General features: G+C 34.6%; 1 protein-coding gene across 1 annotated transcript in view; it reads right to left on the bottom strand.

Moving 5' to 3' along the window:
• The window catches only part of LOC149421636 (G protein-coupled receptor dmsr-1-like), a 418612-nt gene that overhangs the window by 31098 nt on the left and 369953 nt on the right, over nucleotides 1–17561 (bottom strand). The window lies entirely within an intron of this gene.

Genomic DNA, 17561 nt, shown 5'->3' with positions numbered 1-17561 from the left:
ACCTACGATCTTTAATTTTTGTATTAGTTTGACATGAGATATGCTGTCGAAGGCTTTTTGGAGATCAACAAAAATACCAACACATTTTAATGATTTGTCTAAAGCGTCTTGTATGGTACTAGATAATTTAGCAATGGCGTCTTTTGTGCTTTTGTTTTCCATGAATCCAAACTGATTTTCGTGAATTATATTATTAATCTTTATGAACTGAGTTATTCTTTTTTTGGCAATTTTTTCAAATATTTTTGCAATGTTTGATAGTAAAGAAATAGGGCGGTAATTTGTTGGTTCTTCCGGATTGCCGGTTTTAAATATTGGTATAATTACAGATTGTTTGTACATGGATGGAAAAACTCCGCTTTGAAAACTTGTATTGATTATATGAGTTAATGGTTTTGATACTTGTGATTTTATACATTTCAGTGTTTGTATTGTGACCCCATCAAAACCAGGGGCAGAACCTCCTTTCATACCTGTAATAATTTGTTCAATTTCTTCTGGTGTTGTTGGTTGAAATAATTCAAATTTATGCTCATTATTTACTGTAGTATTTGGGTCATTTGGGGTAAGGCCTTGTTGGATTTTTTTAGCGAGGTTTTTTCCTACATTAGCAAAAAAATTGTTAAATACATTTGCGGCTTCTAGAGGTTTATCTTTACAGCAGATTTTTGAATCATTATGATTTACATTGTTGATTGTTTTATTTTTTAAATGTTTTTTATCGACAATTTCATTTATGATGGACCAAATCCTTTTACTGTCATTTCCAGATAATTCAAGTTTTTGTTTGTAGTAGTCATCCTTTGTGTTTTTTATTAGATATGTAAGTTTTTTTTTATAAGCTTTGAAATGTTTTTGTAATGTTATATTTTCCGGTTGTTTTGTATATTGTTTGTAGAGTGTTTCTTTGTGTCTAATTGAGATGATTAATCCGTGAGTTATCCATGGTTTGATTGGCTTTAGTTTTGAAGATGTTTTGTTAGATTTAATATTTCTACAAGCATTTATGTGAAAACTCAGTTTTTTATCAAATATTTTGCAACATTCTTCTACATCGTTACATTGATATATTTCTTGCCATTCTTTTTCGTTACTTAATATTTTAGTGAGAGAATTTATATTAATACTATAGTTGTATTTATCAGTATTATTAACGGCCGTTGTGGTTGGTAATGAGAGGTTTTGATGTTTGTAGTCATATTTAAATATACATGCAAAATGATCCGTTACAGATGTTTTAATTACCGCAGATGATATATTTTGTATATCTTTGGTGTTTGTGAATATGTGATCGATACAAGATGGTCGTTGTCCGATAATGTTTCTGGTGTATGAATTTATACATGAAATGTAATTTAATTCTGCTAACATATTTAAATAGTTATCTTTATCGTTAGAGGAGTAGTCATTGGTGATATTTAAGTTAATATCTCCGATGAGTATTGTTTTTTTGTTTCTATGATGTTGTAATATTTTTTTAATTCTTCTATGTATGTGGTTATAGCAGAAGAGTGTGTCCGATAAATAGCAATGATATTAAATGAATAATTCATAAAATTTATCTCCAAGTTTAATAAATTGACATTATTCACCATTATTTCATTTACACTTGTGACAGCGTAAATATTTGATACAAATATGGCGACGCCGCTATTTCTGTTAATTTTATATTTTGTTGCATAGTACGAGTAACCCGGTATATTATAATTAATTTCACTCGATGAATGCGTTTCTGATAGTATTATACAGTCAAGTCTATTTAATTGTTTAATAGTTATTAGAAATTCTTCGAAATTTTTTTCCAAAGATCTAACGTTCATGTGTATTATTATTAGGCTGGCTGTAGGTTTTATATCTATAAAATCGTTTGTATTATTTACCGTGTCAAAAATCCTTTCGTCTATTTTATATGAATTATCTATTGCGTTTATTATAAAGTCGTTCATTTTGAGGTAGTAATAAAATTAACAATAATGTTGGCGCTGGGAATACACTTCACATTTGCAATTATAATATTATATGTGTTAACACTTTGCGGGCGGGCTTTTCGTAATATTTTTTTGAAATATTGTGCATATTATTTAGGTTTTCGTTACACTTGTAATTAATAATATGCATCATTAGTCGTAATCGATGCGATCCCTCGCAATTTTCAGCATTTTGTTTCTATAGTTGCACCTAATACTGTTGGCTGCGTGGTCCGTGGTGTTTTTTTCTCCATATTTAGAATTTTGTCTGGTGCAGTTTACACATGCTGGTACTGTTTTTTCTCTTCCCGGACATTTTGAAAGGATGTGATCGCCCATGCAGTGTGGGCAAATTGGAGGGCTGGTTCGGTGTAGGCATCTTTTAGCCGTATGCATGAACATACAGCAATGAAAACATTGAGTCAGTGGATCGCAATCTTCAATTTTTACTCGTTGAAACTGTATATTTAGTTTACTGAGTGCAAGGAGACTTTTTCGCATTTTGCCACTAGTTTCCATGATGTAGCTAGTGAACTGGCGCTGCTTTTCGTTTATGTTTGTGTTTTTTATCTCCGTTATAAGTGTGATTTTGTTGTCTTCACTTTCCTTGTAAACATCTTCAATTCCTTCGTTCTGGGTAATTATTCCGCAAACTATTTCGTCTTCAGTAAGATTGGATTTTAATCCTTTTATTATTATTTTTGGTCTTTTCTTTTGAATTTCATTTACCACCAAATCGGCATTCAGTTTTTTTATTTCGGCGGTTAAGGTATTTGCATATTCCTTTTTTGGGCATGATATTATTATTTTTTCTTCTTTTGTTTTTCTCAAACCATTTATTCCTATCTTTATGTTGCTTAAATTTATTTCTTTTTTTATTATCTTTTCAATTTCTTCTGCTTTAGCATTATTTTTGGTCGACGAAATGATGATTGAGAATCTCTCTTCTTCTCGAGGAGTGACTTTGGTTGTTGATAATACCTGTGCATAGGATGGTGTTGATGCGCTTTTCATTATTTTTTTAAAGTTTCCCACCAGTTGGTCGTTTTTTTCGATAAGTTTGTCTTGTAGTTGAATTATTTGTTGTTGCATTTGTAATATTTCAGATTTCACTTCATTGTCAATCAATAATAATTTTTTCGATATTTGTTTTAGTTTTCGAGTCTTTAACGGTTTGTATTTTTTGAACTTCATTTTTTAGCGTATTTAACAACTCTTCTACCGTCATGAAAGTGTTACGTTGCGGTGTAACGGGAGCGCGAAGACAGTACCGTGCGGGCTGCCGTTACGAGCGTAAGATTAATACTGAAAACTGTAAAGTTATATTATTTGTAAGGTTAAGAATATCGTTCGAAGTTGGATGCATTGTTAAGACCTAATAAAGACGGTACAGGATGTTCCAAAATTGACTTTATATTGAAATTGTTTTACCAAAAACTCGTAAAATATGCGCATAGTTAGATTATGTCAAATTATGCTTGTTTACGTTTACTTTAAGTTATGTTAGTTTATGTCGGGTTATGTGAGGTTATGTTGGTATAAGTTATCATAGGGATACGATTTAGTAAAATTAAATATACAAAAAGTAAAGGCTTTGCGTTGGTAGGAATGTAAGATTTATGGTGTAGATATAAAATACCCTTCTTTTATGTTAAATATATTTAATAAAAAAAACAGCTTATAAAGTCCACTAACTTAGGCAGGTGGTTCTAAATGATGGTAGAAGTAAAAAAGATGCATAACTTTTTTCAAAATTCCATCTTTTTTTTCTATTCTAAAATATTTTCCATTGAAGAATATTTATTTTCCCATACAAACAATTCACTTATTTTTACCTAAAATTTACCTTAAAACGCTGGAATTTCGAAAAAAGTTATTTATCTTTTCTACTTCTAAAATCATGTAGAATCACTTCCCGATATAGTGTACTTTACCCTAGGACACCCGGTATAGATATTAAGGATAAGAGATAAAATAAACCAAACAAAACCGAACAAGATAAAGCAGTACACTATTTTAAAAAAAGTGGATATTTGATGAGTTTTTATAGGAGAGTGCCTTTTTGGCATCACGTGGTTTTCGTGAGAGTAAGATATTGAATACGCGTACCGTAGGTTTCCCTTTAGGTGGTAGAGAAGTGCTCTGAAAGTGTGCACTCGTCCCTCAAGTGCACTTCCTTCTGTAGCGCTGTAGAACCTCAGAAAGCATTGGGATTCAGTCATTGGAATGAAGTATAGCCGACCCAAAAAATGTCGACCTAGCCCTTCGTCCCACGTGTCGGTGAGCAATTGAAATAAACCAAATGTTGTAAGACCCTGCACAGTAAAAATCGACGCTAAACTCTGTGCAGACCGTTACCTTACTATAACGAACTTAATTTTCTGCGCAGGGTGTTACAACACTCGGTGTATATCGATTATTTACCGACCCGTGGGACCACAAGCTAACCTTGTCACGATCCAACACTTTTCAGCATTTTTGACATGGAACTCTTTCATGTATTTGTTTATGTACAATAATAATTATTTAACATCAGATTTTTCGGTTCGATAGACCGAATTGAGTTCATTGAATTAATTATTATTACGGGCTGCCCGTTCATCCAATTTAAAAACAACTCTGTTTTGCCTGGGGATATCTATACTCTGAAGTAGGTACACCGCAGAAAGATCATAATGTAGGTAATCTAACGATAACTTAATGAAATTGTTGGTTACGTTATGTTCGGTCACACGGGTGATCGGATTGAAGTCATTGATGGTCACATTGATTACCATGTTGAAACTGTTTATTAAACTTACAAATAGTTCTTATTTATTAAACAAATACCCCACACAAGGCATTTTTGAATTTATTATTCATTTGATATTATAGAATCAAATTGTACATTGGTAACAGTGATTAAACAATTTACAGATATTAAATATTTCATGTTTAGTACCTGTGATATGTTTGTTTCCTTGTAATTTCTTGTATATTGTATATATATATATATATTCAGTAATTACTAGATACCGTGTGTAGTAGTGCATACCTGTGGGTGTGTGTATGCATGTGTGTGTGTGTGTAAGGGTGTGTGTGAGGGTGTGTGTGTGTGTGTGTGTGTGTGTGTGTGTGTGTGTGTGTGTGTGTGTGAGGGTGTGTGTGTGTGTGTGTGTGTGTGTGTGTGTGTGTGTGTGTATGTATGTATGCGCATTGAACAGTTTATATTATTGACATGATGCCATGTACGAAAAGCACGGTTAAATTACAAATTAGGTCCTGCATTTGTTTTGTAATTAAGCGTGTATCAAAAATTAAGCGTGGAATATCAAAGTACAAAATTCTATGTGTATGCGTTTAATCACTCGTCTTTGCTGCAATGTTTGAAATGTACGTTCAAAGGTATTGTTGAATTTGGAGGTAAAATATTTTATAAATTTATTTTGAATACGTTTCATACTATCTATGTAGAGTTGATATTGTATATTCCACATTGGCGATATTTATTCCAGTGAATTTCAGACTAATGCGACACATAAAATTACGATTGTACACGGATTACTGAACAATTTACGTACACGTAGTACAAAACCCAGCATTTTATAAAATGCCATATTTACAAATATGAATAGTTTAATTACAAAAATACAATGATATATTTGACCGGTTAGTGGCTGAGTTGGCATCGCGTTTGGGTACCAACCATGCAAGTTGTGTTCAATTCCCTGGCTCGCTAATTCCTCTATCCCAACACAAGCAACATTTTCCGCTTACTGTAGTGGTAGTAGGATATTTTTAAATATTTTAGGTTATTCGTAACCCTGGAATGTTTGCCTTACTTTAAAAAAAATAGATAATATGAAATTTTTTTTAATTATTATTAAATCTCCGTTCCATTATTTGGGCAGCAGTCCATTTATTGGTGGCTGACGGATTTGGCGTTGGTGGAAAAATCCGTCGTATTTGATTACAGCAGATTCTAAGAAATCTTATTGTACAGTTCTCAAGTGCAGTTCTGTCCAGAACAGTTCTCAAGTCCAGTCCTCTTTGTATACTTATATTCTTCACTTCTCAATAAAAGGGTTGTCTCAAACTAAGGGTTGATCGACAATAGGGATATGGACAGACGGATGGGGCATTCATTATCTTTTCCCCGATTTTCACAGCGATTCGTTAAAGCGTATCTTTCTTCGGTTAGACAATGATTTTATTTAAGAACCTTTCCAATTCTGTTCTGCCACTTTCTATCAGCCATACTGCAATTCGCTTTTTAAGCGGGTCTGTTGTTACTGTATTGTTATTTGAATGAAGATATGAAAACGTTGTCAAAACATTGTATTCATTTTTGGTACTATCGCCTTTTCGTACCTATCGAACTAGAGTAATAACTTCCTGGAGCGATTATTGTGTTCGTATAAACAGGTCTCCAACTCGTCTTGGAATGAGTTTATAAATAATTGATTCTTTTAGATTAATCAGGGATTTATTATTACTCCGCGTAATATAATGGTGACTCGATAGTCGACCTAACTAGAAGTTTGCTAATTAGAATCTGAAACAGTAAGTTTCTCTGAGAGCCTTACCACTGGCCCTGGCGACTACGAGCCACTGGCTCCATCTTGTGGACTTCCATGCAAGCTCTATGCACTGCCATCTGTGCGTGCATCTATGAAGCTCTTACTTCCCAACAGGTCTTCTGCATCCCTATTTTAAGAGACTGTTATGGCTGAACGAAGAGACTGAAAGATTGGTAATCTCAGCATCGTTCGGGTGAAAGACCACCATTCGGAATGGAAGCTTTGCTTGAAACGGCTTTAGCCGTATTTAGTGACCAGATCTGAATAATCAGGTACTTTCCAAACTTTCTTATCTCATCTCTTTCAACTTTTAGCTAAAGAACATACCCCGTTTGGAGATGCCATAATCTTACTGGCTTCAGGAATCTAGAACTTTTGTTTTGATTTGTCCACCAAGAATTCAAAACTCTCATCCTTTAGGCCCAGACCCAAAGTTTTTTATTTACTTAAAATTTGGAATCATCCTGTAGGTATATAAAATAACAAAAATCACATCATATTATTGCGATACTAAGTCTGTGTTGATTCCAGAGCGGCTGTTGTTTATCTTCATGGGAAAGTTTCTTAGCTCCATTTAATCCAGAATAATCACACAAACACACCCTTGTCCAAAGTTTAACACTTCCTGGGATAATATATAGCCATCACACCAGTTATGTTACAATTATTGTGAAATATGATTTGCATAGAAGAACACAATACAATAATGTTGAGAAATTAACAATAGTTCTAATATGATGATTTTTTTATAATAAAAAAACTTTAAAGTTCAAAAAATGTCCTTTAAATTCGGCACAATATGAGCTATTTTAATAAGTTTAAATAGTGAAAGTACAGCAATATAAAGAAAGTATAAATAACAAGTGTGAATAAATAATATTTGTCTTAACTCTAACATTGACATTTTTTCGGATTCACTGTCCAAATTAAAACGTGGCATCATGTCAATAATTTGAACTATTCAATGCGCATACATACAGACACACACATACACAAACACTCACACATACATTACACACGTCACACACACACCTATAAACTACACACGTCACCTGATAATTAAGGAATAAAAATACCACTTAGCAGATATTACAAGGAAACATATCATAGGTACCCAACATGAAGTATCTTATTCCTGTATATTGTTTCATCCCTGTAAATCATGTCCTGTTTGTTTCTATAATTTAAAAAAAAAATTAAATGTAAATTGTACCCTGTAAAATGTCAAATGTTAAATGTAAATCGAAAAACGATAAATATAAAATATAAGTACAAAGCAGAATGTGAAATAAGTACATGAAGTAAAAAGATAAAGAAATATTAGTTCGAATGTATTCGATGTGATTGTTCCTGCTGAAATAAATGAAGCACAGTAGGTACCCTCCGTCGTAGTGTTGGGTAGGACACGATATCTGAATGAGTTGGTATGAGGTACTTAAATTCTGAAATGATGTGAAACTCTTGTGCGGTATTCACTAAATAAAAAATAAAATCCTAAACTCCCTCCTCCCCCGCATTTAACCCCCCTCCCACACGCTAACATCCCTCAGCCCCCATTTTTTGGGAGCAGTTGGGACTTTCGTGCGGTATTCTAATAATAATAATAAAAAATAAATAAATGTCCTCCTCCCATTTTTCCGCGAATGCAAAATATATATATATATATATATATATATATATATATATATTTATCCCCTCTCGTACTATGTTGATCTCGCGCGACGGTATGCCAGGTATATGTTGATCCGTTTGCATTTGTTGATCCACCCCGGATATGTTGATCCATTACCCAAGCTGGCATACATATGTAAATCCCTACAGATCAACTTGTGTCATCGAGATTTAGCTGTAAGCCACGCCCATTTTTCGGTCGCATATACATTTTACACGATTTATTTTGTTGATCTATATATTTCAGACAAACTTGACCGCTTGTATGTGTTGTAACTTGTAACCGCCAATTTCGCGCGCGTTGTGGTACTTTTTAGATTCCGTTAGAACATCCATATTCTATGAAAATGACTCTGTACTTAAAGAGGATAGACTGCCTCACGCGTATTTATATTGAAATGGAACTTTCGCAAACGTCAAATCCATGCTTAAAAAACCTTTTGAACTTGATTAAACAAAAATGTAACTTTAATGCATCATTTACTACGTTTCGTGACTTAGCAGGGGTGCCCGGGTTCATGGGGTGAGATTTGTGTAAGTCATTTTATAAGAGAAGTTTTGAACATTGATTGAATCAAATTTTATCATAATGTATCTTTTACCATCTCTCCCGACGTAAGTTTCTTGTAATGATTAAGTTGAAACAAAGCGTAATATCCATAATATGTGCCTATTAAAATTGCGGCGATTAGATTGGTGAGAATTTAATCTTTCAAATTTTAAATTGAAATTGCTGAAAAATTAATTCCAATTTGTTTTTTACTAAACATGGCTAAAGTCATTTCAAGCACCGATTCCAACCAACGATGTTTTAGTATATGTTCGTCAATCAACAGGAGCCATAATGTCTGTACATCAGAGCCCTCGAGAACTATTACAATTATGTGTACCGCCGCCCCGGGAACCATTTATTAGATAACCAATACCCCTACCATTAGTCACCGCCAACGATTTAGCGAGAAAGTTGTTTATTTTTTGTATTTTTTTACATCGTCTCCACACAGGAGGCCCTAAGGAAAATCGTAACCCTCAAGGCCTATGTCATCTTTGTGAATGCTGTGTTGGGGGTATTTTGAAAGAAAGGAATGAGTGAGTTCTGGGAAGGAAATAGGTATGATGGGTGGGTAGTAATCTGGGGGTCAGTGTGTTCGAGTGATAAACATAAGAATCCAAGTCTCCTACTGCGTTGCAAGGCGATGCGTTGAAAGAGGATTAATCGATCCGGCCCACCACGCATTTGGTAGGCAAGCGCATCCGCCGCCAAGAACCGAACAAACCTCACCCCATAAACCCGGGCACTCCTGCTAAGTCACCAAACATATCAAACTACTTGAGGTGGCTCTCGACTAGCAATCCGAAGGTCGCGGGTTCAAATAAATTTTACTAAAATTAATTTGCACTATTTTACAATTAGTGTTTGGTTATATCTGAATAGCTAGGTACTCTCCCACCTTCCTCCTCGTCATCTCCTTTGAGGTCTCCTTTGAGGATGCCATAGTCTCACTGGCTCCAGACGGGAGCGGTTAGGACTGTATGACTCTGGTGCGGTATTCACACAAGTTTTTATTTGTAAAAAATTAAAAAAGAAATATTGACAATATTACAATCAGATATCATATTTCCTACAAAAAGCTACAGCTTGCTTCGAGAAGTTGAATAAAGTATTTTTAGCACAAACATGGCAGAAGATGAACTAACACGTGCAGTTTATAGTAATACCAACTAAAAGCACTTCAATATATTTTATTTAAATTTTGTTATTCCTTCATGCCTCATATTAGTGTTTCATAAAAAAAATACAAATCATATCACACCACATCTTAACCAAAAAGCCGATATGTTTTTATACACAAAAAAGGGTTATTTGGGTATTCTCTGTATGAAAACTAATTTCATACAGAGAATTTCATATATTTAATTGTTTTGTCTTTGATAATCAACGGCTATGGAATTCTACGTCTTGCCACCGCGTTTCCCGATACTATTGATTACTAAACACGGCGAAATATTTCAAAATGACTTATTAACGATTCCAGAATGTACTTTATTCATAATTGTTTTAAAAATTTATCTGTTTCTTTAGACATTTTTTTTTATAAAGTGCCTATAAACTTCGTTTTATTACTTATCCACTGGAGCGATTTCTGCCATATTTTGCCAATATTGTGCAATATCTTAGTTTTACCTCTAGGTACACAATAGAGTGGGTACTTATGGAATCTAGAAATATGGGATTATTGATTAAATCTAGGTGGATTCGTTAGCTTTAAACCGCATTTAGTAGTTTATATGGTTTCTGTGTTAATGTTTTTGGGGGATGATTATACCGGTACAATTGACCCCGTATTACAACTAAACTCCAGTTTCTGTGAGTACAGCTCCCAAGTTTTATAAACTCAAGTGCATGTCCGTCCGTAACACTTAGTCAATGTACTTATTTGTTCGTTGTCCTCTCTTTTCTAATGTGAAGTTGCTATTTTAATTTAAAGGAATATATATATACACATTGTTTGGGAATTAAATGACAAAATTGATTTAATATAATAGTATTTGTAACCACCTTGTAGCTGTTTTTTTAGTTCAGCTGATTTCCGGTCATATTGTTTTATAATATTAAATATGGGATGATTTTAAAAGAATCATCTGTAGAGCTATTCGAAACATTCGCAAAAATCAAATCCATAAAAAAATCATAACTTAGCAGGGGTACACTGTTGCGTTTGCTCAGCTACTACGTGGCGGGCCGGATCGAAAGAGACTGGTTGAGGGATACCTTTTGGCCATAAAAATCTAAAATGGCGGCAAAAGGAAATTATTCCATATTCAAATTCGGCGGTATGATTTTTTTATGTGACACCTCTCGATAGAGCGCCCCTATCTTTACACGTTAAATACAGAGAAACTATGTCGCCAACCGGTTGGGCAGCGTTATGAGGCGGGTTAAGGTAGGGGCTGTAGGAATGAATTTATTAATGCTGGTCTTAAATAGGCGCGAATTATATGGAGGAGGAAAAACAGATGCTGATAGCTCGTTCCACATGCGAGCCGACTTACGGTAAAACGAGTCGGAGAAACGACCCGTTCATATATGTATAGATAACATCAACTTAACTGTGAACGTGTATTCCGCTCGGACCGTCGAGTATCAAGCACGTGCACAGTGCAACGGGGATCAATGCTGCTAGCTCCTTTTAACAGGCTCTAATAAAATATCTGTAGAATAGACACAGCATACGCACATTTCGTCATACATGATTTTACTGCACATATGCCTCAGGGATCTCATTTCTACAGTATTCAGTCTACTTTCAGCCTTCTTCTGCCAGTTCCATGCCTCACTTCCATATATTAGGGTAGGTACCAGCACTCCATTGTGGACTGCTAGCTTCGCTTCTTTGGACAGTTTTTTCTTAGCTCCAACCTCGTCCAATCATCCATTAATTACCCATTATAATCAAGAACCCGGCCTCCCCTACTAAGTCACGAAGCGTAATCAGGGGAGATGGTAAAAGATACAGGTTCAAAATTTCCTACATAACATTATTCCTTTTGCCGCCATTTCGGATTTTTATGGTCGAAAGGTATCCCTCAACCAGTTTCTTTCGATCCGGCCCGCCACGCAGTAGATGGGCAAACGCATCCGCCGCCAGGACCTAGACAAACCTCACCCTATGAACCCGTGTACCCCTGCTAAGTTATGATTTTTTTATGGATTTTGTTTTTGCGAAATTTTCGTTTCAATCTAAATACGCATACATTTCTTATAAACAATTGATCGAAGTTGACCTAATACGATAGTGTGGGCACGAACTTCGCTTCGCTTCGGGCATCTTCGCTTCGCGTCGCCCGACTTCCGATTGTTGTCGGTAAATGCGCCCGAGTCAAAGGACTCGAAGCGTCTGTCTCTAGCCGCCGGCCGGGATATAACGACACCCTGATTAGAATACATTTAATTGTTTTGTCTTTGATATCATAAATATTTTTAATAAATTAAAAACGGCTATGGAATTCCACGTTTTGCCACCGCGATACTATTGATTACTTAACACGGCTAAATATTTCATAACGACTTATTAACGATTCCAGAATGTATTTTATTTATTACTGTTTTAAAAAATTTTCTGTTTCTTTAGACGATTTTTTTTTATAAAGTGCCTATAAACTACATTTTATTATTTATCCACTGGAGGATTTCTGCCATATTTTAGACCGGTCGGTGGCCGAGTTGACATCGCGTTTGGGTCCCACCCAGGCATAGTGTGTTCAATTCCTGGGCTGGCTAAGTCCCCCATCACAACACAAGCAACATTTTCAGCTGACTGTGGTGGTAGTAGGAGATTTTCAAATATTGCCAGGTTATTCTTAACCCGGGAATGTTTGTCTTTCTTTTCAAAAATTAGTTTATATTGTTTATGTTTTTATGTTTTCGGGGGATACCAGAACAATTGACCCAGTACTACAACTAAACGTCAGTTATTTTTTTAAAGTTTCTGTGAATACAGCTCCCAAGTCTTGCTCAAGTGCATGTCCGTCCGTAACACTTAGTCAATGTACTTATTTGTTCGTTCCTAATGTGAAGTTGCTATTTTAATTTTAAGTCATAAATGAGATCCCTGAGGCGTATGTGTGGTTAAGATTAAGAAAGGGACGCTTAGATGGTTTGGGCATGTAGAGCGAATGAGCGAAGATAGGAGTGTGTAAAGAGGATATATGATGCAAATGTGAATGGTAGCAGAAGTCGGGGAAGCCCGAGGAAGACATGGCACGATCAAGTGAATCAGATACTCGAGTCGGGTCATGTCAAGAGTCAGAATAATAGAAGAGTATTATGAGACGATGTATGAATGTGAATGAGGCAAGAAGTGTGTGCCAAGACCGAGTTGTTTGGCGGTCCGTCCTCTCTGTCTACCCCTGCGGGGAAACGGCGTGATCGTTAATTAGTTAGTTAGTTAAATATACACGTTGTTTGGGGGAAAGTTTTATCTCATTCATAAAAAAAAAACTTTTTTCCTTCTTTTTTATTGAGATTAAAGCAAACTATGATATAAACATAATTTTATTTTTTTATTTTATTACACTAAATAGTTACGGTTCGTGACTAGACTGATTTTTTTGATGCCAGATAGTGTATTACGTTAAACATAATTGAAATTTTGAAAAATTATTATTCAACTAATTAAAAAACTTCTTTTCCTCGTCGAAGTTATTAAAATTGGACAACTTTGGTTGAATTGGTTCAATTGGCCACATATAGAATTCATTTGGCCCACTGTAAAAAACACTTCATATAAAATATAATCGAACAAATTGATTAAATATAATTGCATTTGTAACCACCTTGTAGCTGTTTTTTAGTTTATGATTTATTTATTTCAAAGAAAGATGCCGACTTCCGGTCATATTGTTGTATAATATTAAATATGAGATGTTTCTTTTAAGAGCATTTCATTTTATTTAGAGAACTTTAAAATATAAACATTTCCGGTAAGGGTTCCATGATAACTCAACACAGTGACAATTCAACACACCTTTAAAAAGTGATGTAAAGTCATTAGAAACGATGAATAAAAAATTTAAACCTAACCGAACCTAACCTACTTAACCCAGTTAATAATGTTTTTGTTTCATCACTTTCCATGACTTTACATAACTTTTTAAAGATGTGATGAATTATCATTTTGATGATTTATCTGGTCATCTCCGGTAAGATGTAACAATCGTTTATACAGAATATTAATATTTGAAGTTGAGTTGAGTTCTGCGATTATTAAGCTTACGAGTTTTTTTAAATTCTAAAATAATGTGATAATCGATAAAAGATGGGTGGATTCATTGCTTATAATATAGATCATTTTGTATGTCTCTATATTCAAATTCGGAGGTATGACTTTTTTATGTGACACCTCTCACAAGAGTGCCCTTGTCTTTATACGTTAAATACATAGAAACTATGTCTCCACCCAGTTGGGCAGCGTTATGGGGCGGATTAAGATAGGGTCTGTAGGAATGAATTTATTAATGCGGGTCTTAAAGAGGCCCGGATTATATTGAGGAAGAAAAACAGATGCCGATAGCTCGTTCCACATACGAGCCGACTTACGATAAAACGAGTCGGAGAAACGACCCGTTCATATATGTATCGATAACATCAATCCGCTCGTGTCCGTCGAGTTGTCGAGTATCAAGCAGTTGTCGAGTATCAAGCACGTGCACGGTGCACTGGGGATCAATGCTGCTAGCTCCTTTTAACAGGCTCTAATAAAATATCTGTAGAATAGACACAGCATACGCACATTTCGTCATACATGATTTTACCGTACATATGCCTCAGGGATCTCATTTCTACAGTATTCAGTCTACTTTCAGCCTTCTTCTGCCAGTTCCATGCCTCACTTCCATATATTAGGGTAGGTACCAGCACTCCATTGTGGACTGCTAGCTTCGCTTCTTTGGACAGTTTTTTCTTAGCTCCAACCTCGTCCAATCATCCATTAATTACCCATTATAACCAAGAACCCGGCCACCCCTACTAAGTCACGAAGCGTAATCAGGAGAGATGGTAATAGATGCAAGTTCAATATTTCCCATATAACATTATGCCTTTTGCCGCCATTTTGGATTTTGATGGTCAAAAGGTATCCCTCAACCAGTCTCTTTCGATCCGGCCCGCCACGCAGTAGGTATTTTTTTAATGGATTTGATTTTTGCGAAAGTTTCGTTTCAATCTAAATACGCATACATTTCTTATAAACAATTCAAGCAACAAACAGTCGAATGAACACGTCATTTTGATTTGAAACGGTACCATCTCACAGTCATTTCATGCGATATTCGACTCTAGAGACTAATACTTTGAGTTCAATATCACAAAAGATTACGGAATCAGATAAAACCTTGTGATGAACAGTCCACCGATTGCTCTTGATTGGTTCATTTAGTAAAACCATATATAGGGACACAGATCAACTTTGTCCAATAACTTCTTACCTGGATCAACATACTACGGGAATAGATCAATATATATGAGATCAACATAAGTATGCCAATTTAGGTAGATCAACATAAATTATGCATCCGATTTCCATACAAATTTAGAAAATTTTATGAACAGTATATCAAATGGTTTTTCTGGCAAACTGGCAACATTGATAATTATTGTACCACTGTTGTCAATTCATTCAGATGTATTCCACAATAGCCAAGTTATATGGTGTTAAAGGTGGATCAACATAGTCTAACAACTTCTTACTGGATCAACATACTACGGGAAGAGGTCAATATATATATATATATATATATTTTTAATTATAAAATTCTAGATTCAACAAAATTTTAATCTTTTTTCCACTTTTATGTGGGTACTTAACATTCGAAATGTTTCTGTGAGTTTTTTTAAATTGAAATGTTTCGAATAAACAGTTAGTTGACACACAGTATCAAAATAAAATTTGTTTGTTTTGATATCTTATCGAACCCTTCAGAGTAGAATTCAATCCTGTAGGCCTTTTTTTTTACCCTGAGATATACTTCCTTCTGGGGTGAGAAAGATACGGCCTTTTCGGACTCTAAGAAAACCCTCACAATTTACAATAGGAGAGACCGGAAGGGTCATATAAAGTATGAAATGGTCGCAGGAAATAAAATTTCGGCTCTGTGAAAAGGAAATAGTTTATTATATTATAATGTGAGTCGTCATCAAAGATGTCCGGAATGCTAAATGATAAATTAAATACCTTTTGGATGTCCTCTCGTACATAAATACTCTTTGATTTCCAAAAAAAAAAGATTTATTTGCATCGTTAAGAATTTTTATACATTAAAATGATGTATTTTGCTGGTTAAACTCTGTATGAAATAATTATACATCATTACTTGAAAATTTTGAAAAACGGTACACATATCCATTAAAATTATTCTTTGAAGATGTATATTTTTTTTAACAATACCGATTGCTTTAGGGTAGTCTCACTTCAGGAGAGATACACGAAGTGTCCAAATGAGAATGTTCCGTAGAACCATTATCTTTCATTATTAAGGATACCGTGATGGCTTGTATTGTTTCATTTACTGTCTACTAAACACAATCTTGCATTCTGAACATTGTTTGCATGTACTTACACCAAACATAAATCCCTATTGGACGGTCTGAGTCTGAATATACAATCAGCTCAGAACTTCAATCGCTCTTTCTGAGTTACAACCGTCCAATACGCTTTGTACGGTTTAATCCTCTCAGATATCTGCAGCATCCAGCGGGATTTTTGCGCCAGAGTGCGCTAAAGAAATAATAATATAAAACTCTCGTTCGTTTCTGGAAAACACGCGGATTAGTGAGATGACGCAAAGAGATTAAACGCCATCCATCTTCCTCCTTTCATCAAACTAATGCGAGGGGTAATACTTATACTTCGTGCTCAATGTCTTCTACTACGTCATAATACAATCAAAAACCCATCCCAACCCACTTACATAATATTATTTATGCCGAATATCTTGCACTTCCAGATAATACGCTTTTGAATTAAACACATAAAACATGTGTTTGTTCATGTTACATTGGGTTTTCTTATTGATTCCAAAACATTAGGCAAAATTGGAAAAAAAGGTTACCCGAGAAAGATATTGTATGTCGTTGTGACGTAGAACGAGTCCTCGTGACATGTATCGAACGAACTAATGAACCAATTTCTCCATTTTATACACACGTCTTTTATACCAACTTAATTAAGTTTAAAAGGCCGTTTAAGCTAAGTAATGGTACGTACTTAGCTTTATTGTACTTTGTACACTTATTTTAAGAGCTAAGTTCATGGTTTCTGAATATAAGATTGGTAACAATCGTATTGAGTGCTTTATTTATAATCTGTGAGACAGATGTCACGAATTCCAGGCATACGCGCTGTGATATACTTAAAAACGTATTTTATGTATTAAAACTTGGCTTTAAACTTGAGCTTTTGTTAATTCCGTAGCCAAATCTGTGACTTCAAACGACAGTTGAAATGCCCGAAGGTACCTGTGTTTTAGAAGTAACACAAGTTAAAGTAACATAATGTTAAAAAATACATTTTATGGAATTGAAATGAATGAAACAATATGAAATAGGCACTTACACAAATTAATCACAGTAAACATAATGTAAACAAGTACTTATATATTTCTAATGAAACTAAAAGCAAACACTTTGTTTAAATTTATGTTTTTTTGTGTATTTACCACTGGAGCTCTCAAATCAATATTAAATAATAATTGAGTTATTTTGAAGCTTCTAGATCCTATACGTAACGCATATAATTTATTTATTTATTTACGCCCCAGTGGGCTTTTACATGAATTAAATATAAATGTAAGTAATACAGTTGTG

The sequence above is a fragment of the Hesperophylax consimilis genome, chromosome 8 (genome assembly GCF_061612785.1).
Source record: "Hesperophylax consimilis isolate HC1 chromosome 8, BYU_Hcon_1.0, whole genome shotgun sequence".
NCBI lineage: Eukaryota > Metazoa > Arthropoda > Insecta > Trichoptera > Limnephilidae > Hesperophylax > Hesperophylax consimilis.
Note: the sequence above shows the minus strand (reverse complement) of the source record. Positions and strands in the feature narration are given on the sequence as shown.